General features: G+C 38.1%; 1 long non-coding RNA gene across 1 annotated transcript in view; it reads right to left on the bottom strand.

Annotated features, from left to right (window-relative positions):
- The window catches only part of LOC130541685 (uncharacterized), a 140,109-nt gene extending 135,354 nt beyond the window's left edge, over positions 1-4,755 (bottom strand). The window contains exon 1 of the long non-coding RNA XR_008955769.2: positions 4,304-4,755. This is a non-coding gene — a long non-coding RNA (uncharacterized LOC130541685). The remainder of the gene's footprint in view (positions 1-4,303) is intronic.
- Positions 4,756-26,719: the final 21,964 nt, after the last annotated feature.

Below are 26,719 nucleotides of genomic sequence, written 5' to 3'. Positions count from 1 at the left end.
TCCAAAATGTCGGTTTTTAAAGATGAAACTCCAGCCTGTGCATGGTTTTAAGCATATATGGAATGTTATGATAGCACATAGTAGTAGTGGTGGTCAGACATGGAAATGATGGGGAGACAAAAATATACATGTGAAATAAACTCAGAATTTTAACAACATAAATAAATAAAAACTAAAAAGTTGCCCTTTCTCACCATGACCACCAGATTCTTCCACTCTGCAGCTGCAAACCCCTGCATTAAATAGTGCTCTGCTATCTCTGCTTTACGGTGGATCAAATGGTGTATGTGGAAAAGAAAATAAGCATCTATTACTTCAAAAATTGGTGGAATTATTGGACAACAACTTTTGTAAATCAAATCAGATTTCCATCAAATTACATTAATACAAGCTGCAGGAGAAAAGGAAAGAGGAATTAGGAGAATTCGATGGGGCAAATTCTGAAATAAAATAGCTATCTCTCTCATCTTTGCCAATGAAATATTAAAGATGTCAAAAGTGGATCATTACCACTGCTATCAACATGAACAGCCCTCAGAAGGGAGCAACCTTGGATGCTGTGGCCATCCTAAAACTGACAAGCTCAAATCCATTACACTGTAAATGTATCTTCGTCCCCAACCCACCCACCAGCAAAGTGTCCTAAGACAGCTGCTAATTTAAAGGCAGAATTAATTATAAGCGACTCAGTGACAGATGCTCTGCATTTGGACTCCAACTGAAAAAGCCTCTGTGTTCTGGGCATGATGCTGGTGTTCTACTCTGAAGATTCCCCCGCAGCAGAGGCCACATTACTTGGTGGGTGACTTGCTTGCCACCTGTTTGGGCAAACCACTGTGACTTAGCCTAGTTTTCTGATTTCCCCAGCTTGCCGTTCCTTCTGCTGGTCTTCTCCTTCTTTCCCTGTAGCTAAAGCACAGTCTTATTTGTCACCACCCATCAAGACACACAGGAGAAAGGGGATCCATACCAGACAATTTTTCCTCCATTCCTTTCTCTAGAAGCCAGACAAGGTATCCTTCAGACAAAGAAAGCACTGACCATGCACAGAGAGTCCTTTGCCTCTTTGAGATTAGTCACAGCCTCAAAAGTGACCAGCTATCGTGTCAATCCATGCTCCTAGCTCCCCATAAACTTCCTCATTCCTCATTGCTAGAGAAGACACCTAGAATGTTTTCATGTTTATTTTAAAAGTAATACATTTACATTTTAGAAAAGCTAGACATACAGAATATTTTTAAGAAGAAAATAGTCAGAATACATTTTCCATTCTGTTCAATGAATTCTTTTCAAAGAGTTCTCCATGCCCTATATTTGGTAGAAGTCCTCAGTATGTATCATGCATAGAGAAAAAGGAACAATTTTACCTTAAGTTTATACCTTATATGCCTGGAATAAATGATGGCCACTAATATTCTTAGATTTTTCATTTTGTTTAACACGTATTTTTGAGTTCACTCTAACATATTTTAAACCCCGAATGCCAAGGTCATACAAAATAGCCAATTTTATAAATTATTTTTCTTTATAAAAATTAAGCTTCACCTATTGATACCTTTGGAGAATGTCTCAGTCAGTTCAGGCTGCTATGCCAAAGTATCATATGCTGGGTGGCTTATGAACAATACAAATTTATTTCTCATATTTCTGGAGGCTACCAGTCCAGGATCAGGGTGCCAGCATGATTGGGTACTGGTGAGGGTCACCTTCCAAGGTGCAGACTGCTGTCTTTAATTGTATGGCACAAAGAGGGTGAGAGAGCTCTCTAGAGTCTCTTTATTACCTAATTACCCCCAAAGTTTCTGCCTCCTAATACCTTCACATTAGGAGTTAAGATTTCAGCCTATAAACTTGGAGGGGGAGGGTACATAAACATTCAGTCCATCGCAGAGAATAGTGCAGTGCTAGGAAATTGCTGCTTTCCTTTTAGTCTGCTTTTAGATGAACTCGTCTCTACAAATGTTATTCCTATCCCACGTTTTATCTGCCAAATTCCAAAACCCTTCCAACTCTCTTCCATAGATTCTACTTCTCAGCCTGCCGTTTTTATTTTGTGTAAATATTATGTTTAACAATCATGACTTGCATAATACAATCACAAATAAAATTTATTTCAATATCTTAGAATCCACTCTAATAGGCTAGATCTTTCTTGATATCCTTGATGTTTCTGGTACTTCTAGGGTAATAAAAATACCCATAATTCATTCAAGTCTCATGACAGTCTCAGTAATTATTTAGTCCTGTGCAATGGTCAAAATTCAGTCTTGCATTAAATTTAGAACAGATATCTCCTTTCAAACTTTTGTATCGTGATTTTGTATCTCACTTTGAAATATGTTATCCATTTTCTCAGCACTTCAACTAAAGCTTCCATGACAACATCCTTTTCAAATGTTTCCCTTCCTCTTCTTATGCCCATAACCTTTAGAGGGTCCACTAGAATTCCCCAATGTTAGTCATTAGTATAATTTATAGCACCTGCTGTCTCTGTCAAGTGAAAAACCAAATCAGAAAAACAACATTGACTTAGTATTTATCTTCTACTTACCACAAAGAATCATCTACTTTCTCCAAATGGTGTCAACAAAGAGCCTAAATTCCATCTGAAGGGTCCTCGTTGAAACCCAGGGAAGACAATTTTGTTTCAATGAAGCCCCATCAACTTTCCTTTTAGATTACCAAGGAGGACCTGCCCACTTGCCTTCTGATTCCTCATCCCTCAGTATTCCTGACCTACTACTCTGTAAATTACTCCCACCAGGTCAGACATCCCATCCTAGTTTCTCAACACTCCTCTCCCAACCCTAATACCCCCTCTGTTAATGTATCCCCCTGCCGAGCTGCCAACCCACTGCTTTATCCATCGTACTTGTCCTTATCAATCCCATGGTGCCAAAACCCACTACTCTTCCATAAATGAAATCTCATCCTAATCTGCATCCTAATGTGTGAAAACTCTTCTCTACCCCAATTTTTTGTTCACATAGTAACATACATTAAACTATGCATTCACATCATTTGTTCCTTACTGGCCTAATAAAGTTTCCCTTCCTCTGCCCCTTTTGACTCAGAGACTAGTGAGTGAGAGCCAAGCATCTCTGTCCTTCTCCATGGCTTAATTGGGTGACTAGTGCACCCATTCCACATAGAACAATTACAGGTCACTCATGTCATACCCATGCTCTGAGTCACAGCTGCCCATGTGTTATTTATCCTATATCCACAGAATCTAGTCTCTGTCTTCATGAAGCCCAATCTTAAGTTGCTTTTTTTTTTCTTTTTTTGAGACCAAGTGACTAGTCTAGTGTCGCCCAGGGTGGAGTGCAGTGGCATGATCTTGGCTCACTGCAAACTCTGCCTCCCAGATTCAAGCAATTATCCTGCCTCAGCTTCCTGAGTAGCTGGGACTACAGGTGCCCGCCCCATGCCCAGCTAATTTTTGTATCTTTTTTTTTTTTTTGTAGTAGAGACGAGGTTTCACTATGGTGGCCAGGCTGGTTTCAAACTCCTGACCTTGTGATCCACCCGCCTCAGCCTCCCAAAGTGCCAGGATTACAGGCGTGAGCCACCGCACCGACCAAGTTGCTTGTCTTCTAAATGTAAGCTTATCTTCTAAATTTTCTCCACTGCTTCTCAAAGCCAGAGATATGGGAATTATCCTGATGATCAGGAAGATCTGATTCATCATCTATCCTAGCACACCATTATCATTTTTGTTCTGCTAAAACACAATTCTTTTTACATAACCCTTTGGTCAACTGCCTTTAATGGCTTCCCTTACCTACAAGAATAGATGCCAGTTCAGATTTGAGCTCCTTCGCTGTAGAGATTTAGCCCTACTGTACCAAAGATAGGGTTGCCAGACTTAGCAAATAAAAACAGAGGACTTTATCTGGCAACCTTGATTGAAGAGTAACCAACTGCAACAGTAAAACCATACTACTTCCAAACCATACAAATGCCATAATTACTATTCAAAATCCTAAACAAACAGTGCAGCAAGGATACTGAACAATCGGGGTGGATGAAGATGGTCAACAAGTGAGAGGCTGAACCAATGCATCCTCATAACATCGCAGCTATGAGTACATCCCAACTCATACTACCTTCCACAAAAGGAATGCCCATTATCCTCTCCTTTATCCCTTCAGATATTTCCCATCTTCCAAAGACTTCTTAATTTTAATTTTCTCTATAAAAACCTTTCTTAAATAACTAAATTAGGGTGTTTGGAATTGAAGATCAAGTTTATAGTTCCTTTAACTGAATTTCTCTAGCTAGTACTGCCTATGCAACTTACCTTGCAAGATGCTGCCTATTAGAAGACAAATCTCCACGGGTCTTTTGCATTTCTCCATGTCTTATGAGTAGAACTATTGGCTGCCCTTTGTTCAAGGCTGTCTTTTCAAGGATGTTTACACAGCAAAAAGCCCTGGAAGATATAGTGTCTCTTTACAGGCCAAAGGGCAGGCATGTTTACTGCCTATTACAAAAAATTCAGGTTCCCTACACACGGTGTTCTCTTTTGTAGCAAAATCCAGAAAGTGAGCTGGCATTTATCTGGCCTCCTGCATCACTTCTGTGGAACTCAGAGGAAAGGGGAAGTGACTTAAATATGCTAACACTCATTTAGCATGCTGTTCTGTAAGTAAGAAAATCTCAGCTGTCTTGTGTCTTCTGCCAGGGTATGAGAAACTGTGACAAGCCTACTTGTAAGCTTACAAATAAGGTAAAATATAAAACCCTTCACAGTTCTTGACACTGCCATGCTACTTCAATGTTTCAAACATGTAAATCTAATAGCCCCAACTAGATTATGCTTCATTAATCCTACAATTCATTCAGTGCCTAGTTTTGCAGAGTGACAGTTCTATAAAAATCTCATTGAATAAAACTTCAACATATTTTGAGAAACAAAACAAAAAGAAAGGAAAGAGGTTATCTCTCATGTTTATGAAAGCCTATGATCAAGGAAAGGCTTCTTGAGAAATTGGGTAATGTCTGAAAGTTAAGAATAAGGCTAAACTCAGAGGGCTAGAGAAAGATCCAAAATGAAACAATCACTGAGAACCCATCTCTAGATCTGATTTCTGAATCTGTGCTGCACACTGATACTGCCTAATCTGAAAGCAGCCTGCATCATTATCATCCTCACCACCTTCAACAAATTACTTACTTCTCTAGTGTGCCTACTTGGTCTTAAGAAGGATGTAACTGTCATGGTGACAGCACAGTTGAACTTCAGGAATTAGAAAAGCAGCAACACAGAGCTTCTCTAAGCCTTGAACTGAGGCAGGTGGGCCACAGTTAACAGTCATCTGGCTATGGGCCTCCAAACAGCTGTGGACCACTCGGGCAGGAGCAAGAAGCCTGCATAATGAGTCTATGCAGGAGCTAGGGTAAGGCACAGCTGTCAAGTAGAAGGTCGCACACTAGAGTATTGTGCCACACAAGAAGTTCAACATTCACCGGAAAAACAAAATTGTTTAATATCCCACTTAGAATGACCTGTAACTACCTGTATTTATTTAGAAAGTGAAATCTGTAGCACTGTTCACCCCAGAAGCTCTGGAAAGAGTATTTCTATAGTTACTGAATTAACCTCGCCAGCATTCCACAGGTGATCTGCGGTAAAATACATAACCTCAGTCATTTAAGAGAAAACACCAATGGAATGACACTTGATTCATAAGTGGTAAAGTCCAAATTTGACAAATCAAAACTGTTCTTGACCAGAAACTTTAAATTCCAAATGTCAAGTGAACTAATTTGAACTAAATGTCAAATTTTTTTCTAGCCTTCTTCTTCGCTGACATTTTTTTTTTAATTTCACACGACAATTTTGGATGTCATCATGCTGAGTCTCATCACCCATCAGAACATTTAAATTAAAGACATCTGACAGACAGATTTGGCTTATGAATTCATTTTCATAATGTTCAAATATCTGTGTCTGACAAGTGGGCTTTTTTGTAATAAGCATATTATAAGCCAGCAGGAGTCATCTTGCTAGTTACATTTTCATGCAAGAATTAGATATTAGGAGATTCCTAGGTCAGTGCAATCAACTGCAATTTAAACATTTTTAAAGGACTTATCAGCTTTTAGAAAAGGACTATCATGACTTCCAAATGGGACCAGAAATGGCAGAAAAGAAAAGCAATGTATCATGATATTTTTCCTATATCCTTATGCCCTTCATCTTAAAACTTATAACTGAAATATAAAAGGTGGTTAAAATAACGGTTTATAAAATATGTATTCTACAGGGATTTTTTTTTTCTCTTCCCTTCAACAAGGCCTGCAACTGAAAATCAGCAAAGTTTTATCTTGCTCGCTTCATTCCCAACCTCAGGCAAACTCTCAACCCCAAGCTCCTCTTTTGCTGCCGATACTCCACAGCTTACCGCAAGTGGATTCTCCAGGTCTCTGTGCCTCCTCTCCAGTCCTCTATCCCAGATTTCCAGGGTGTAGTCACACCCCATGATTAATAATTCCATGGTATGGGGTAAACATCAAGCATTTTGCACATTATTCTTCTGAGTCCAAAAAAATGTACCTCATCACAAGCTTCCTAAGAAGGATTTCGTTAATACCAGAAGGTTTTTCTAATTGTCACCTAACTTAGTCCCTGGACATAACATGTGCTCAATCAATGGCTTTTTAACTGATCTAATTATAACAATTTTCAGCAGATTAAGAGCAAAGATATTGTGGTTCACAAACATTTTACAACACAGGCACAGGGCCTGATAGACACTGACTGATCAATTCTGCAGGGAGAGAGAGAGAAAGAGACCATACATAATATTTTACTCAATAATTGTACAAGAAAATTTGAGCCATTTTTTCTTCATGAGAAATTCTTCAGATCAAATAACAGAATCATGATAATAACCATAAAATAATACAATTTTAGGCATTTACAATGCACCATATATTATCATCATCATGTTATATACATTGCTTCTGTGCTGGGCTATACCACATATATTAGTCAGGTTATGTGAGTTAATGCTACAAATACAGCCCTGAAATCTCAGACACTTCAATCAAACAGCAAAGACTTTTTTCTGCCTCACGTTTTATGGCCATTGGGAGCCAGCTGGGGCTGACAGAGCACCATGTCAACGCTTGATTCCACAATTCCCAAGTCAGGAGAAAGGATGTGACAATGACAACTAGTACACTGGTTTGCAAAGGCTTCTGCCTAAAAAAAGACACACAGCGTTTCAAAAATCCCTTCAAACCTCAAAAATCACTCAAAAAATTGAGCATATAATGGAACCTAGGAAGTTCTTTAAATAAAGCTCTTAAAATGACAACAAAGGATTAAAGTAACTGGACTGTCCAATAGCAAATACAATACATTAAAATTGCAATGGTAGCAAAACATATCACACGTTTTCTATGTACAAGGTATCATTCTGACGTTTAACAGGTACTAGCTCATTTAATCCTCAGGACAGCCTTTTAAGGTAGGTACGAATACTATCTCCATTTGACTGACAAGGTAACTGAGGAACCAAGAGGTTGAATAAATTGCCCAAGGGCACACAGCTGTTAAGTAGTAAACAAGAGACTGGAAATAGACATTCTGGCTACAACGTCTGTACACTTAACCTCTGTCAATCTAAACCATTGCAATACATGTGAAGACTTTGTTGTTTTTCAGTATGAATAAATATGCACAATAATCTACAATTACACAATTCCTGTCTAGTTTTAATTTCCAGTTCTTTCAGTAATGTGTGCCTTGAAGAAAATGTTCCTGGCCTATCTGGTCTTTTCTGTTTTGTCTGTTATTCTTGGTAAGTTCCTGTGGGGCAGAGATCACACTAACATCCAGCAACATGACAGCAACATAATTAATGCTTAATAAATATTTGTGGAGCAAATGAATAAAATTCAAGTTTTCCATTTCTTCTGACTTATCAATCTGACTCATAACATCTAAACTAGAAAGTGCTTTTATTAATTTTTTAATGTTGATGCATATTTTAAAAACCTTTGAGTTCCTGGTCTGCAAAATTCAAACATAGTCATTATCAATTGCTAATTTCTGTCAACGTACTCTCAAAATTCTGGCCATGTATGTTGCCCAAGAAATAGCTTGTTGGTATCAATTGCACAAGTATTCTTCTGATCTCCCCCATGCTGTTTAACCATTTGGTACTATGTCCTGTAGCCTGCATGAGCACCCTACAGCATCCTGAACAGAAGGCCCTGAGTGCACAGGAAGAAATTCAGTTGCCTATTATACACAAATTCCCCACCACCCCTCATGTCTTCCTCACTGTCCAGAATCCAGACTTAGAGATAATAGATAACAGGTCAGAGAAATCTGATACCAAGCATAAGATTCAAAAAACTCATCATTTTATGTAGAAATCTATACTGAAAATTCTTTTTTCCTTTGATGTATTGATCACTGACTGCAACAAAATAAGCAGAAGTGAGACATAAGGAGATAATAATGGAGAAAAAAAGAGACTGCAAAATAGACTACTATACTAAAGACTGTAGTCCACATTGGAAAAGAGACCGTCTCATGATTGCCTCTCTGGCTGTTATATTAAGTACCTAGTTTCCTATACGAACTTCGCTTTACATACTAATAGGATGTTCTTAAAGCATTTGAAATAAGCCACGGGCCTAGGAGAGTATTCCTTGAACCGCACTCCATTGATTTGCTTTTCCTGAAATGCCTATATACCCTTGATGTTAAATGGGTTCTTTGATCAAATAGACTAGAAAAAAAATGGATCCAGGATAATTACATCAGTTTCTTTGTTCAGACTGCTCAGATACTTTTCAATGCACACAATTGTATAAATAGAAACCTCTAAGGTATGTTCATTATATTTTCCCATCTTTGTGCACCACCATGATGAAATAGCCTATGCTTTTGAACATCTATACTTCTATAGAAAATGTATCTTTGTAGAATCATATTTGACAAGTAAAGTCTTTCTTTCAAATCCGTGGCTGATGACTTAAATGTTCCCAAAGCCCTTATAATTAAGGACCCATGTGTCAAATAAGCATGGCATTTTAACTCAGTCCTAAGCACACACTGTGTACACACACACACATACACACACACACAGAGATCAGTAAACTTTACCTTGTTTGGAGAATTAGTCATTCAATATTTTGCAGTTCCTTACTTGGCTGGATCTTTCCGTGGGTTGGGGGCTCACCTTTCACCTAATTAATGCACGAAGAATTACTAACTGGACAATTGGCTCTGTAAGATTCCACAGTGTGCTTAAAACTCATGCTGTCTTTCAGCATCTTTCTTTCCCTTTGATTATTTGAGACAAAGAACTAAATTCAACTTCTGTAGTTACCACTTACTTCGTAAGTTGTGCAACTTATTTAACCTTTGTTAGTCCCCATTTCCTTACCTATAAACTGAGAGTAGTGATATTTCTCTTGCAGAGTACTCCTGAGATTAAATGAGAACATTTGTAATACAGAACTAGTACAACTCATTAACAGGAAGGACTCCACAGATGCTACTTCCCTTTATTCTACCACTTCATCCTCACCTCCCTTCTACCTCACCATCTAATATCTCTAAATAGTTTAGTAAAAATAAAATAAAATATTCCAAAGCATACTTTGTATTCTAAATCAATTTCTAAACTGTCTATCTAACTGGTATAGTGAAGCTCTCTTAAGAGGCAGTGAAATTAGAAGGGAAAACCAATGATACAATCACGCTATGGTTGGGTATACTTATCCAGTCATCTCTATTCTAATCCTTCCAGTCATAACAAAAGATGCAACATTTCTACCACTGAAAGTGTTGCAGAAAAGCCTATAAAAAGACTTTTAATGTGAAATTTGAAAAGATAACGTTTAATTTTGTTGACTTATGTGTTCATCACTGTCTCAAAGAAAACCTGTAGTTGATTGATTTTGTGTTAGATATTCCTTGTCATAATATCAAAACTTTCTTTCAATTGTGAAATTTGGATTAAATAAACTATTTAAGCTAATGCATGTAATTGTGGGCATGATAAATAAGGAAGATAAAGCTTTATCCTTGTTTTAATTATGGAAAATTAAAGCACAAAAAAAGTTCATGCTTCAGTTTTGAGATCTCATTCAGGCTATGTCCCAATATCTAAAAAAAATCTGAATCAGGATTAAAATTCTGGCCCATCTGTTTCAACTCAACAAATCAGACATTTCTCTAACTCTAACATAGAAAAATAAATCATAGATTTCTTTATAATTTCCCCCTTGCTTTTTGATATATTACAAGTACAATTTCAGAAAACCCTGTTTCATTCTCCATTAGAAAAACTATTTTCTTTTTAAAAAGTATCATTGCTCCCTAAACTATAATTTAAAAAATAATTAATATTCTCCCTTCTAAAGCAGTAAAAAATATGTTGTTTTCAACAAATTTAGGCAATATGCAATGCTTTAAAATCTTTAGAATTGGGATTTTTAATGAAAATATGCCTGAGAGAAAAAAATTATTTCCACTTTGGGATTTACCCAGTGTCATAATCTAAATGTTTATTCCAGAGGAACCTTATAATTCCGCCTGTATCGGGTTGTCCTAGTCATCATGTTAATTTTACCACTGACATTGCTCATACAAGGAGTACCCCCTAGGATTTCCACACTGAGTAGGAGCAACCTTCTTTCCTCTTCCTGGTCAGAATCAATCACCCTAGCCAAATATTGTAATCCCTCTCCTCGTTACCCGAGTAGCATGAAATGGGCAGGTGACAGCATCTACTTCTAATTAAATAAATCAATTGGTATCTCTAGAAGCATTGCCCCACTTCAAGCTAAACTCAGAAACCAGTATAAAAGTAAAAATTTTGTGAGTCAGTTAAAATGTGAAAGCAGCTATGTCTTTGATATTAGATCCATGAATTTCAGTTATGTAAGAAGCAGCACCATATGTCGGTAGTTGATTCAGAATGTATGTTGTATAGTGTAAGAAAGGATTTTATCCTACATGGCATCCTACTGTTTTGAGTACTCCAGTTGCTTTTGGGTGATAGAGTATGTAATAATACCAGCAAATCCCATGGCAGCATCCCAGCTCCCTACTTCTTTCACTCTCACCTGAGTTCCTTAGGAAGAAACAATCTTGTGTAGAATGTGATGCTCTCAACGATATTCGGTAATTCCTTAGAAGAGTTTGTGGGGAGAAGGAGGTGTGGCGGGTGTGGAGCTGGCAAGAGCTTGATGCAGGAGAAAAACCCACCTGAACCCGGAGTATGTATCTATCCCAATGAGGGCAAACTGGTGCCTTCTCCAAGATGGAAGGCTTCCAATAAAATCAGACTGTTACAAGGTAAATGCCAGGTCCCTCCTTGGTCAGTATCAAATCAGGGACTTAGTGTTGGACCCTCTAATCACAGGAGGGCACTAAATGATTTTGGTACTCAGGTTCCTAGTTACAGTAAGAAAACGTACACGTTGTTGGGCTCATGCCTAGTCCCCAACCCTCACATCATCATCACTTTCTTCGTTAGCCTGTTTAGTCTTTTCAAAAGAGCTTTCAGTATTAGTTATTTTCACTTCCTTGCCTCCAGTTTACTCTGATCCAGTCTGGCATTCATACTCACCACTGGTCTTAAAGAGCCCTTTTTAAGGTAATTAAAAACCTCCATTTGGCCAAATCCAATGGTCAGTAATCAATCCACAACCTGGTCAACCCTCTTCAACTCCTTCCTTGAAACTTTTCTTATTTTAGCCTCTGGGACCCCTCCTTTCTCCAATTTCTCCCTACTTCACTCCTCCTGTCACCTTTGTTAGATCTTTCTCCTCTTCCAGCTTCTAATCACTGAAGTTCCCTAGGGCTCTGTCCTTAGATATTTCTTCCCTACCTACACTCCCTTTAGAGATGATATCATCCAATCTCTTGCCTTTAAATGTCCTCTATATGCTAGGGATCCTCACCTTTATGTTACCACCCCAGACCTCCTCCCTAGATTCCACACCCATATAACTACCTACTCAATATCTCCATTTATCTAATAGGACTCTCAAAACTAATATAGCCAAAAAATTATTTCTTCTTATCCCACAGTCTGCTTCTCATAAAGTACTCCACATCTCGGTAAACGCCCACTTTATCCTTCCCATTGCTCAGACCAAAATCTTTGGAGCTATCCTTGACACCATTCTTTTTCTCATATCCATATCCAATCCATTAGCAAATTCTGTCAGCTCTACCTGCAAAGCATATCCAGAATTCAACCACTTCTTACCACCTTCCCCACAACCACTACAGTCTCATCCATCATTTCTTTTCCTGAAGCAATTAATGGTTTCCTAGCCTGTTTTCTTCTTTCCCACTCACTCCCTATGGTCTGTTCCCCCACAGCATTCCAAATGACCCTTTTAAGACATAAGTTCTATCATGTTACTCTTCCAACAAAACTTACTTCCCATTTCGCTGAGAATGAAATCCAGTCTTTACCACAGTCTATAAGACCCTACATGACTGGGCAACTGCCTCTTCCACTTGTTCCCCTGGTTGCTGTCAAATTTGCTTCCTTGCTGCTTCTTGAACAGAACAAGCATGTTTCTGCCATCTATTCCAAATTGTCTGCAATGCATTCACCCTGTATTGTTGTCAGATTCCCTGAACAATATCTAAAATATCACCTCATTACTTTCCTCATTTGAATTGCTAGACAGATAAGATAGCACAGTTTTTGAGGGGTGACTCAGCTCACTTCATCCCACAGTCCTATGGTCTCTACTGAGCCAGTTACAAGTAAAAGCTGCTTTTCAAAATGGTACAGTTACTTGCCAAAGAGAGAATTATTTTTCTAACATTCAGGGCCTTCTGTTGCAGATTCTCCTCTTGTAGCTTGATTTAGGTTTTGTCAGCCTCCCAGTCTGCCACAGATACTTTCATCATCACTAGATGCGCTAGGTCATTAAAGCAGAGTGGCACTGCTGCTTGCCTGGCCAGCTAAAGAGCTCCCCTCTCATTCTGGAAACCTTCTGGGTCATGGAACACACACAGATATGAAATATGTCAACTCTAAAACAGACATATACCAAAAAAAAAAAAAAAAGTTCCAAAGGATTGTACCTCTTTCTTGGCAGCAACAGGGTCAATGAATAACTATTTGTTTTTTCATCTGAAGTAGAAATCTTGATATTGCCCAGATACTTCAAAGAGCTGACAGGCCTCCATAGCATCGAGATATTTATCTTCCTCCTCTGGCACAGTCATCTTACAAAGGCTTCCAGCCTCTACTTTTTCACTTCACATTATCAGGATGCGATACATGTGGTGAACCAACATGGCTTTCTGTGAAACAGTGACATGGACAAATTTCCTTCAGACAAAATGACACAGAGTTGGACAACTGATTGGATCCTGAGGCAGAACAGTAAGGGTGTACTATTTTCCCTTCCAGGTAAGAACAAACCACCTTCGCTATTTTTTATTTACAGAATAAAGGATGGAAATATTCACCTGTTTAATTGCTACATAACAGATTCAAAGGGCTGTAATGATTTTCTCTAGTAAGGAGACCTTATCAAGAAAATCAAATATAATTGAATTCGCCACCTGATTAAGCTTAAAATAATCCACCATCATTCTCCAAAATACATCTGTCTTCTGCATTAATCTAACTAGGGATGTGATAAGAATCATTAATCTTCATCTTTCAAGGCTTTCATGGCAGTATTAATATCTACAATTTCTGCAAGGATACAGAGCTGACTTTGACTTACTCTATGGAAGAGAAAGGAAATTCCAAAGGCTTCCATTTTAGCATTCCTACCATAATGGGATTTACACCCAGTGGTCTTCAACCTACAGCAAAATTGCGATGCAATAAAATATCCTTATAGTTCTTTTTTCTTTCCCTTCTGCGCCTTACTCCAAACTTTATAGTCTTAATGCCTGATTTCTAACACCCTTCTATAAGCAAATCCTGAGTTCTATCATTTGCCCTCTGAAACATATTAATGTCCAAATAAAAAAGAAAGATCATAAGCTTCAAATATAACAAACAGAATTTCTAATTGTAAACCTATCGCTTCCTGAATCTTGTGAGACTTTGCCCACATTACTTAATTTCTCTAAGCTTCAGTTTTTTCCTCTATGAAAGGATGATTGATATTTATCTACAGACTTACGAGGTAAAAGTCACTGAACACAGTAGGCACTCATAGTAACCACAGGGTTCTAAAGCACATGGTGTTCTCTTTGCCTAAAATACTTCAATTCTCCAACCCTTCTAGTCTTCCTTCAGATTTCCGTGGAAAACATTTCCTGTTCCTTTTCTTTGCTTAGGTCAAATTTCCCTTGTATGTATGTTCCCATAACACCACCTCTCTCCCCTTTCCTTCCAGTGTTTATCTTCGATGTTCTTTTATATTAATTTTATATTGATATGATTAATGTCTGTCTTTACCATGGCTCTGTATTCCCCTTGAAGGAAAGCCATGGCTGTTTTTGCTCATCTTGGTATTTCTAGTGCTTAACATAGGGCTTGACCATTGTAGGCACTTAAAATTAGTTGAATAAATGAATACACAAGGCAACAACTAATGAGCACTTCCTATTGGTAATACCACATGTTATGTGCTTTGTGTCCACTACCACATTTAATACCCATTAACTTGATACCCAACAGCCCTCATATTTATTATAAATTTAGGAATGTGTGATTTAGAGAACATTAAATTCTGAGGTTTTTCACTGTCTTCCTCATTGGTCTGGGTATCCCTCTTCCTACAATATCTTATAATATATTCAAAATCTCAGGATCACGTTATAATTTGTCTGTGCATTCAAGACCTCCAACACAACACAGTTGATTCAGAAACTCTGGTCTGCATCAGAAACACCTGAGAGCTGGTTTAACATTTCCCCCATACATAGAGATTTTAATTCTGTAGTTCAGGAGTGGGACCCAAGCCTACATGTTAATACACAATACCTCAGGTGACACTGATGCTAATGCAGAACCTGTGGATATATCACTTCAGAATGTGAGATTTTGGAATTCCGAGCTAGGGAAAAATACAAGTGGTGGAGTTGAAATATTCAACAGTAAACCACAAAGAACTTCCAAGTTAGGGGAAAGAAATTCTCACTCTTGGAAGCTGACGTCTAGCGTTCTAAAGTGAACAAGTGTCCTAGGTGGTCAAAGATTGTTAACTAGTATAACGATAAGCAAAGAAACTATATGCATAACAATAACTAGTATAATGATATGCATCAACACTGAAAGCTTTAAATATATATACTGAAAAGTTGGCCTCACAGACTGAGAAATCTTGATTTGGTTACATGAAAGAAGCACAAGACTTATTTCTGCGAACCGTCTTACATTTATGCCTAATTACCATGGGCCGAACAATACTCACGTATACCCCTAAATATGTGTTGGAGTGCTTCTGTTGTAAGCTTTCATGTGATTAGAGCAAGATCTGTGGATCTCAGTCTTTTTAGTTTACTGTCCTAGAATCACAGTCATTTGATCACAACTTTAAAACAAATAGTAAAAGTATGGTTAATGTAACATATTTAGATTTATTTTGGTGATTGTTTTTGGCATTGTTCCTCTACCCTACTAGAAAGAGACAACTGGCATATATGTTCTAGAAGGCAATTGGGCATCTCTAAGAAAGACAATTGAGATTTTGGAGATGGACACAGAATGATTAGTACTCTTTTAACCACTTCATAGATTGGCTCTAGCAGTGGACAAAGGATCCTTGTATGCTCCACTGAAGCACCCATCTCCAGCACTAGCACACATCCCAGGTACAGGAATGGACTTTCACTCGATGGACTCAATAATATACCTTGCCTTTGTTTTTCATGAAGAATATCGGGGGTTTTTTGTTTTGTTTTTGGTTTTTTTTGAGATGGAGTCTTGCTCTATCACCCAGGCTGGAGTGAAGTGGTGCGATCTCAGCTCACTGCAACCTCCACCTCCCGGGTTCAAGTGATTCTCCTGCCTCAGCCTCCCAAGTAGCTGGGACTACAGGCACATGCCACCATGCCCAGCTAATTTTTGTATTTTTAGTAGAGATGAGGTTTCACCATATTGGCCAGGCTGGTCTCAAACTCCTGACCTCGTGATCCGCCCACCTCAGCCTCCCAAAGTGCTGGGATTACAGGCATGAGCCACCGCGCCTGATCTCATGAAGAATATCAGGTTTTTTGTTTTTCGTTTTTTAATGTTTGCCAAGATCTCCACAAAAAACAGGATTTTTCACTTGCACATTCAACTTGTACATCTCCTTTATTTCATTCCCTTGAATCTTCAAGTATTATCATTGAAACAGATACAAAAAAACTTAATGGAGGTAAAAATAAATATATTATCAAATAAAAGAAAATTCCAACCTGATTTTATAGATTTTAAGTTTCAGACAGCTCTTTAGTACAAGATAAATATTATATTGATATATATAATTGTTAAGATAACTCAGATTAACTATAGTTGGGTCATCAGCTCCACACTTTACTGGCTGTGTGATCAGAAGCAGTTTCTTAACTTCTGCAAGACCCAGCACATTCATTAGTAAAAAGGGATAATATCTATTGCATGTTATAAGTTTCATGTAAGCATGTTGAAAGTATTCTGAAGTATACCTGGTATGAGGTAGATATTTAAGAATTATTACTATTTATTATTACTAGTCATCATTGATAATGGGATATATTGAGAAAAATTATGATTGTGAGGATATAAACAGTACCTTAGATTATAGCTACAGTTGTTTATAAACTCTATTTTCAAGTCTAACTTTTAGATTCTGATACTTTCCTTTTTTATTTCAGTTGTTAAATATTTTAAAATTTGAAGTTAATTTACCTGTTGAATAAAATAACAAAGATTCCTTTTGTTCCCAGTGTCTTGTGGCTCATGCTTGTTGTGGTGCTTTTTGGAGGAGGGAAACTATTGTGATGTTGACATGGTAGCAACACTCTCATCTGAGGGCCCATCAGTCATTTTTCCCAATGTGAAAAGCTGAACCTAATCCACACAGCTATCACTTAGCATTCTCACCTATCCAATGAAAAATTAAAGGAGGATGGAAACTTGCTATTTTTCTGTTTCACAAATAAAACCAGGCTAGTAAAACTGTCATCAGATCACTTTTCTCAGAAAAGCATTGCTGTCATCCCAAAAGTCAATTGAATTGTAAGCAGAAAACATTCTCATTGATTTTTGCAGGACAAAGCAGAATAACTGGGGACAAAGCAGGCCAGGAGTTGACAAATTAGGAAGAAAATTGAACTGTAAAATAAGCATCCATGAATTCACATTAGTGCTGCCTTTGCTTTATTGAATAAACACAAAATGATTTAGGATTGGATTTTATTGTTAAATATCTAGCTAAAACGTGATTAACACAAAAGTATTTAATTCAGAGTACCTAACTCTTATGATGCTAACTTTGAATTTAGAATTATGGGTAAATGCCCAAGAAAGCTCTCTGTCAGCCACGGTTGCAATATTAGAAGATATTCATGTAGTGTGGCATTTTTTCCAGTAACTCAATTTGCATTACTTTGGATATAAGTGGGAATCATGATTTGACTCACAATGAAATGAAGGACAGGAATGACAGGGCAAATAACAGCCCTAAGTACAGAAACAATCACATCATATCTCACTAAAACTTTAATTTGGAGCTGGGCGTGGTGGCTCACACCTATAATCTCAGCACTTTAGAAGACTAAAGTGGGTAGATCACCTGAGGTCAGGAGTTCGAGACCAGCCTGGCCAACATGGAGAAACCCCATCTCTACTAAAAATACAAAAATTAGGTGGGTGCGGTGGCGGACACCTATAATCCCAGCTACTTGGGAGGCTGAGGCAGAAGAATTGCCTGAACCCCAGAGCCGGAAGTTGCCGTGAGCCAGGATCACGCCATTGCACTCCAGCCTGAGCAACAAGAATGAATGAAGCTGCATCTCAAAAGAAAAAAAAAAAAAAAAAAACAACTTTCATTTGGCAAGATAACACTGCAAATAAAGTATTTAAAGACTGAGAAATAAATTTATGACTAAATAAGTAATGACATCACGCATGGGAAGAATGTATTGCATTACCAGTTTCTTCCTTACAGTATCTCTTCACTAGCTTTTATTCATTGGAAAAATGTTTTGGGTGAAATTCCTAATGGAAAGTACTTACATTTATATTGTTCTAAGTAATCTTTTACACTGAGTTAGATAGATTCAGTTTTCAAAAACATCTTATTTGGATAGACATCCTTTTAAAAAAAAAGTTGTCAGGAATTCTAAGGGCAGCTAGAAGTTAAAAACTGCAATAAATTGTAACTAGAAAATAAAGAGTAAACTTATATGAATAACAAAAGGAGTAATTTTTCTTAACACATAAGTTTTTCACCAAAATATGTCTGAATTATCAGTAAAGGATGCTACAAAAAACTAAGTGATAATGCCTAATGATCTTTGTGAGAAATCTCATAGATGTAATCATAAAACATAAAGAGGCCTATGGATGGGAAAATTGATGTAAAAGATAAAGAAATTATTGTTATGGTAAAAGGCCATATAATTTAGTAGAGAAGTGAACTGAAACAATATGTAGGGACTCAGCAAAACTGTGATAGCCTTAAAGCATTATTTTAATAAATATCTTAAACAGTAAAAAAAAAATTAAATTCTAGGAATAAAAAACAGAAATTCGCTGGGCATGGTGATGTGTGCCTGTAATCACAGCTCTTTGGGAGGCTGAAGCAGGACGGTCCTGTGATCTCAGCAGTTCAAAGCTGCAGTGAGCTCCAACCTGAGCAACAGAGCAAGACCCTGTCTCAAAAAAAAAAAAAAAAAAAAAAAAGGAAAGAAAAGACATCTCCCCTTATTCATGACAATGAAATTGGTAAACAACATAAGATGACTGTGCCATATACTTAGCAGAGCACTATATGAATTAGCAAGCTCAATCAATATTTCAGTACCAAGAAAATTAATATAGAACTACAGGCATAAACCTACACATAAAACACTCTTATCTGGACTAATAAAAATGTTTACTAAAATGAAAATTATTACCTGTATTGTAAATATGCCTTTCACTATGTGGGCCTCTGTCATTTGATAACACAGATAAATCAACTATCTAACAAAAGTTTTCTTGTTTTGTGTGTTATTAGAACTATACACAATATAAATTTTCACTTAAAAATAAAAATTTGTTAAGCCATTGGTACCTACCAGTATTTTTTTTTTAACTACAAATGTATATTAATCAACTATTATATGCCAGGGAATTTTCTAGATGCTATAGATACAGCAAAAAACAAAACCCATGAAACAATGTAATTTATATTCTAAGGGGGAGAGAGTCAATAAACATATTTTCAAATATTGACAGATACATGTTTTGAAGAAAAATAAGGCAAGGTAATGGGGAAAAGTCATGGGGTGCTGTTTTCCATTGGGAGACTAGGGAATTCCTCTCTGAAGAGGTGACATTTGAACAGATAACTGAAAGTGAAACTTAGGGAGCAACACCAGGTAGGAGGCTGTAGTCATGGCTCCGGAAGAAATATCTGCTAGTGCATTGGCAGATGCAGTGTGGCAAGACAGACAGGCTGAGTTGGGTTCAGGACAGATTTACATTAGATAGGCATGGCAGCGCGCACCTGTAGTCCCAGCTACTCTGGAGGCTGAGGCAGGAAAATCGCTTGAATCCCGGGAGGCGGACGTTGCAGTGAGCCGAGACTGTGCCACTGCACTCCAGCCAGGGCAACAGAGCAGGAGTCCATCTCAAAAAAGACAGATTTACAGCATGGGAGAAAAGTACTTAAAACTATCATTCTACTGACAGCATTTACCTCAATTTTCTCCTTGAAAATCTAATGCAAATTTCAAAAGGGGCCGAGGGAAAACTTTTACATGCAAATCATGGAATTTAAAACAAATGAACTATCTTTAACATAGCTGAGAAATCAAATCCCCAAAGGCTCTAAGGAATGCCAAAGGAGACAACTTCATTTTCCTCTCATCTTCAACAGAAGACTAAAATCGGTGAAGTCACGATCAAAATACTTAATAAGAAAAACTGTATAAAAGATGGAGACAATTACAGCCATGTAAACTACTACTATTAGTGGTAATATTAATTGTTCTAGAGAGGGACTATAGCATGCAATTACCTTATAATTTGTGATGCAAACTGTGTACAACAAAAGATAGGGTAATTTGCTTTATGGTGTTAACCACAGCAAACAATCACAGGGTTCTCAGAGTTTATTTGCAATAATTAGACATTTTACTCAGAATGTTGCTTTAAATTCATTAGGCTTAGCTCATAGTTTCCATGAAACATTAAACTCTTGGACGTCAAAAATAAACACCATTTTCTTTACCTTATATTTAATGTAGTCAGTAACTGAGAACCTATACATGCTCACACACAAATGGCTCAGAAATCTTAAAGGATAATGAAAATGTGTTATAAACTTAGTTTATTGTCTTAGCAGGATAGATGGATATATGGATCTCAATTGGTGCCCAGATAGTAATCGTTGTTTTTTTTTTTTTTAATTCTCTAATCCGAGACTCTATATATACAAAGTTGAGAGGTAAAAGAGGCAGCCAGCAACAAGATTAAGCTTTGAAAAATTGTGAAGCAAATACTTCAAAGAAACTACATGTTTTCCCTGGAACACTCCACAGTGCTTAGCTGGCAAGTTGTCAGCAAACAAAAAGAAATTCAATGTTATCATTTATGACCAAGCACACACCATGATACAAGAATCAGAGTGAATAAACAAATGATCCTAAAATGCTTATGACAATTTGTAGCAGCACTTTAGGACTGGAGCAGCCTTGCAGCATTCTTCTTTTCTAACAACCGTTTGTTGCCAGCTCCCTGAAATAAGCAATGAGCCTTATTGGTATTACTAAAAGCTGAACAAACGAAAGAAAAATAGGAAACCTCATTAAACGCTGCCAGCAGCTTCAACTCATTATGAACATTCTCATATAGCAACCAATAATCCAATAATGCTATTGTTTCCAATAATACAGCTAAATATATCTCCTTGCAAATAATTATGGCTTGACACTCTATAAATCTGCTGCATAGAGAATTTTTTTAGTTCAAACATCTTAATTTTAATATTTTATAAAATTTGACCATTAAAATAGATTAGTACTATAAGAAACTGTACACAATAGCATAAAGTACCTGAAGTATTCATCTTTTTTTTTTAATCTATAGACTGCCCTTTTATATCTACCCACCTGCCAATGTTGCAACTAAGCTTTGCTTATTGTCCTAACTCACCTGAGTCCGTCAGAAACATATTTTTTCCTATAGATTTGTTTTCTTGGCCTCTTTCTTCTCCTCAACACCCTCTAATACACATTCATGCCATTTTTGAATTTGATGTTTTGTTTGTTAGGTCTGTTGTATCAAACAAGTTTAAACTCTCTGACCCTTTCTACTGTTCTCCCACAGTTCACTGCCCCAATTTTTTTTTCCATTTTTTTTCTTCTTAATTTCTCAAAGAGACAACCTCACAGGGAAACTTTAACTTAGTAAAAACTGTCAATGATATTGACTATAAGGAAGAGTAACTATGTATTAGTCTGTTTTCATACTGCTATAAAGAACTTCTTGAGACAGGGTAATTTATAAAGGAAAGAGGTTTAATTGACTAATGGTTCAACATGGCTGGGGAGGCCTCAAGAAACTTACGGCAGAAGGTGAAGAGGAAGCAAGGCACTTTCTTCACAAGGCTGCGGGAAGGAGAAGTGAATGCTGGAGTAACCGCCTAACACTGGTAAAACCATCAGCCCTAGGGAGAGCTCACTCGCTATCACGAGAACAGCATGCGGGAAACTGCCCCTTGATTCAATTACTTCCACCTGGTCTCTCCCTTGACAGGTGGGGACTATGGAGATTATGGGGATTACAATTCAATAGAAGATTTTGGGTCGGAGAGCACAGCCAAATCTTATCAACTCGCAATCCATGCAATAGACTGTCAGGATTTCCGTTGAGTTTACAGTGGTAGTGGTATGTGCATGTTGGTGTTCATGAATACTTCTAGTCAGGAGAGAAGGATATAGAAAGATTCACATGTTAGCTCCATGTATAGTGAGATAACATTGTAAAAAGACACATGTAACACATGTTGAGGAGGGGATGGGTGGTACTATCAGGAGGAAAATTTTTTATACAAGGAAGAAATGGTAGCTAGCCAGACATGAGCAAGGCAGGAGATTACCCTCCCCCCAGCCCCCCAGTCCCCCTCCTCCAATGCCCGCATTTACCTCGTTTACGCACACACCAGGAATGTCAGGCAACCATCAGGTGATGGGTCAGGCAGTTAGTAACTATCTCTCTCAAATAGTAATTGGTCTCAGCCAGCGCCAAGGAAAGTCAGCCTCCCAACAGATAGAAAAAACCTGAAACTGGTGATCAGCACTTCTGGATAAGGTCTCACGAGTTGGGCAAGTGAACTCAAGTATGCACATTAAGAGACAAAATGGTGTAGTTTAACTGGTGTATGACCTTCTGGGAACTATTTGGCTGGTAGGGGAAGAATGCCTCAAGTGAGCATGCATACAACTCCAGTAAACACACTGTGCATGTTCCCTCCCCAGTGCTAGCAGGCCACTGCTCATGCAAACAGCCCACCCTAAGGGAAGAATCAGGGGAGAAGGGATGCAAGACCCTGAAAGCATGCCAACATATGAAACCCCCAAGTCAAAGGTCAGACTATGCACTTGATCTCTCAAGTCGCCTGCTTGGCCCTCTTCCAAGTGTACTTTACTTCCTTTCGTTCCTGCTCTAAAGCTTTTGAATAAATGTTTACTCCTGCTCTAAAACTTGCCTCAGTCTCTCCTTCTGCCTCATGCCCAAGAATTCAGGTTGCTGCAGACCTGTACAGATTTACCACTGCTAACAGAATGAGTAATATGTTGTCGGAACTTCTGCTCTATGGTAAAAGCAGATGAATTCAGAAGGAAAAAAACTCATTTTCTCACTGCTGGATTCATGACTGAGATATTTATGAATATAAACCAAAAATAGAATTCTAAGCCCCCCAGCCAACTGAATGAACCCCTCCTTTCTGGCAAGGGAATTCCACAGTAAACCTGAAACCCTAGTTCAGGCCATGATGGAGAAGGGTGGTCAGACATGCCTCATTATACCTTCCTCCCTCCAGAATTCAGCACAGCTGACTGGCATTAACATTAAAACAGAAACCTTCAGACTAACAAAACAGACTCTTTGTAGCAATAGGATACCAACATGATGGATAGCAGGCCCTAAAAGAAATCAAAGTATTTTAACCCAAAATATATTTCTTTTACATGTTTTGAAATGGCCCTGCAAAGCTATCTCTCGTGGGAAAAATCTACATTCTTTAGAGAATTCCTTCCCTTTCCAGGTCTTTTCCTGATCCAGGAGAGAATTGACTAAGAGTCTGGTGCCTTTTAAAGTCTGATAAGAAACCTTTACAATCTATTCTCTCTAAAGCCTGCTAACTGGAGGCTTCATCTGCATAATAAGGATCTTGGTCTCCACAACTCCTTATCTTCACCCAGACACTGCCTTCTATTGATTCCAGGTCTTTAGATAAACTCTTTCAACCAATTACCAATCAGAAAAATCTTTGAATCCACCTATGACCTCGAAGCCCCCACTTCGTGTGGGGCTTTTAGCTTTTGACCAAACCAATGTACATCTTACATGTTTCAATTGATGTCTTATGTCTCCCAATAATACATAAAAACGAATTGTAGCCTGACCACCTCAGGCCCATGTTGTCAGGATCCCCTGGGGCTGTGTCATGGGCCAGGGTCACTCGTATTTGGCTCAGAATGAATATTTGACTGAACAGTCAAATATTTTACAGAGTTTGACTCTTTTCGTCGACAATAATAAACTTGACACAAGAGCTTTCAAAAATACAGACCCAAAGAATCAGGACAACCTGTATATTTTTATGCTAGTCTGATGAAGTGGACAGTAGTGCAGAAGTATAATTAGACAAACAGCATAAGATCTAATTGTAATAAACTTGGAGGAACTTAGCGAGGCCTGTGTGTTCAGATTCGTTTCTGTGTCCCAGTGTCTTCAGAGATAAGAACGTATAGGGAGAGTATCTCTGTAATGACCTACTTCTGAGGAAGGTCAGAGAAGTCTTCTATGGTCTACACCAGGGGAGAGAGGATGGGGAGTCAGAGAGACTGTGCTGCTTCTACTCTTTTCTCAAATGCCAAGGTACCACATTGTGCGGTAGCATGTCTTGAGCACTATCATGTTGAATAAATATCACTAGATAAATATGATTCAGAAAGCAAGCAATGTTTTGGTCAGCAAGGGACTTGTAGTTAAGGCGTAATTTCTGGAAAGGACAATGAGATCATACAGGAAAGGAAAGGGTTTCTTCTATATACATTTTAAGAAAAACTGAGCCCATGAACTCAAGAGTATCTGTTTGGTACTTGCCTATCAACTTTCCCACAAATTTAATCTATCAAATCTTAGGTAGAATCAAGTTTTTAATAGTCCCATGGTGCCTCCCAGGCCTGTCTCTTGTCATCAATCTGTGGAAGAAACCCTAGAGAAGGAAGGCTCAGAGAATCTACAAGTGTGATCATATTGCTTTCTTTTTTTTTTTTTTTTTGAGACAGAGTCTTGCTCTGTGGCCCAGGCTAGAGTGCCTCTGAAAGTTGCCAATCGTTAAGTGTTGCCCATGGCTCCTGGGAACTCTATGGTAGTGTGGCTTGCTATGAAGCCAGGTACCCCAGCCTCCTCAGTAGGGGAGAGGGAGAATGATACAACAAAATTAAATACAAGAGCAATGAAGATCTGTGCGGTACTTCTTGTCTGGATCCCTGGAGATAGATGTCTTGTAGGTGTGAGTCATCCTGGCATGGGAATAGTCTAGAGATGACTGCCTAGGATTTCAGAAGCAGATTGAACTTAGAAGTAGCCCTACCACTAAGCTTCCTTTTCCCCAGAGTTGCATGAGAAAACACCTACATTTTTCAGTGTCCTCCAGAAGGATATAGGAATTAGTTGCAAAAACAAAAGCCAGGAGACTCCCCTCCTCCACCTTCTCTTTCATATGCAATTTTTCCTAAAAATTTCTCAGCTGTATCTTCTCTCCATCCCTTCTTCCATGGTCTCTGCTCATGCCCTCACATTCTCTCCCCTGGACCATTCCCATGGACTCCTGGCAGGATATCTACCTCCAGCTCCCATCTCACCCCACCCCTGCAAATCCATTCCCTCAAATCCCACCAAGTGATACGTGTGATACCAGAAATGATTGTAGCACTGCACAGATTAAATGGCTTTAGGGAGCATCCATCCCTACATTACAAAAGCCAAACTCCATCATGTGGTTCAGAAGTGCCTACACACACTGAAGGTGATCTAGCTTCTGCTAACTTACTCCTTGTCTGCTTTCATGTAACCAACAAACTACATCCAACTGTCGTTTGTGGTTGCCCCTCCACACACAATGCTGTAGTCCCCTGTGCTTTTTGCTCCTACTGGGCCTCTGCCTGACACCCTCCATCCTTTGATAAACTTCTCAGCAAAGCCCCTCCTAATAACAGCCAGTACAGCTTTCTGTCTGCACTTCTGACATTATACTAAACTGATCTCTTTATATGCCTGTTTCCGTTACTAAATCAGTTCTTTACTGACAAGAAATGTGTTTTATTCGCCCCGGTTGCAATATCAATATATGTTCACTGATGCTGAGTATATATTGTACTACTAATAATATATATTAATATATTAATATTAATAACTGAAATTATATTGTATTTAGCACATAATTAGATATAGTATCAACAGGTACTATATACTCTTTGCAAAAAAAAAAAAAAATACGCTCCAAGTTTCTTTCTGAAAGTTTTCCTTTTCTTTCCTGTGGGAAAGTGGCCAGGGATTATTGTCTAAATGCCCTCTCTAAGGCTAGCTTTTGTTTGTTTGCTGTTGTATTTTTTATGTTTTTATGTTTGACTGCAGGCTAAGCAATTTTATGGCCTCCTGTTTGTCCCAGTAGAACATGAGTACTTTTAATTTGTTTTATATTCCTGAAAAAGGAAGAAACTAAATGAGTCTTCCTTGTTTTGATTAGAAAAGCACAAAAAGTCAGGGTGGGACATAGGGTTCAGTGAGAAGGAAATTTCTAAGCATTTTCCACACAAACCAAGACATTTTCTCAGATAAGGTCTATATCTGGATGTTTTCCTCTTCTATCAATTGTGTTTATCAACAAGCCACAGAAATAGCAAAAGAGTCACTAAAATCTACATTGAGGAGGCAATACACAAGCAAGAGGCTCAGCTGCATCTCCCCAGTAACTGAAGGGTATATTAGCAGGGAAACACTTTCATAAGCAGATTTGACACCCTCAGAGTTAATGGCTAGAGGAAGGGAAATGTTAAATATGACGAAAGGGTGCTGTGTCGATTAATTCTTGGGCCACAGTTCAAGAAATGTGAGCTTACTCAATTAAGAAGAATGTACTTTCCTATTCTCCTTTCTTTTCTTTTTCATAAAAGGATAACTGTTGTTTATTGATTATGATGACAGAAGGATAGTAAAATGAACCATAGATTAGGTAAGTAAACTTCAGTATCATCAAGGAATCCTTAGGGAAATGGAAGGCTGCAATTAGAGGTGGCAGGACTTAGCATAGGAGTCCTGCTAAGGAGTGGGAGAGAATA

Source organism: Pan paniscus, chromosome 6 (genome assembly GCF_029289425.2).
Source record: "Pan paniscus chromosome 6, NHGRI_mPanPan1-v2.0_pri, whole genome shotgun sequence".
In the NCBI taxonomy this organism is placed as follows: domain Eukaryota; kingdom Metazoa; phylum Chordata; class Mammalia; order Primates; family Hominidae; genus Pan; species Pan paniscus.
This window is presented reverse-complemented; position numbering and strand designations above follow the sequence as displayed.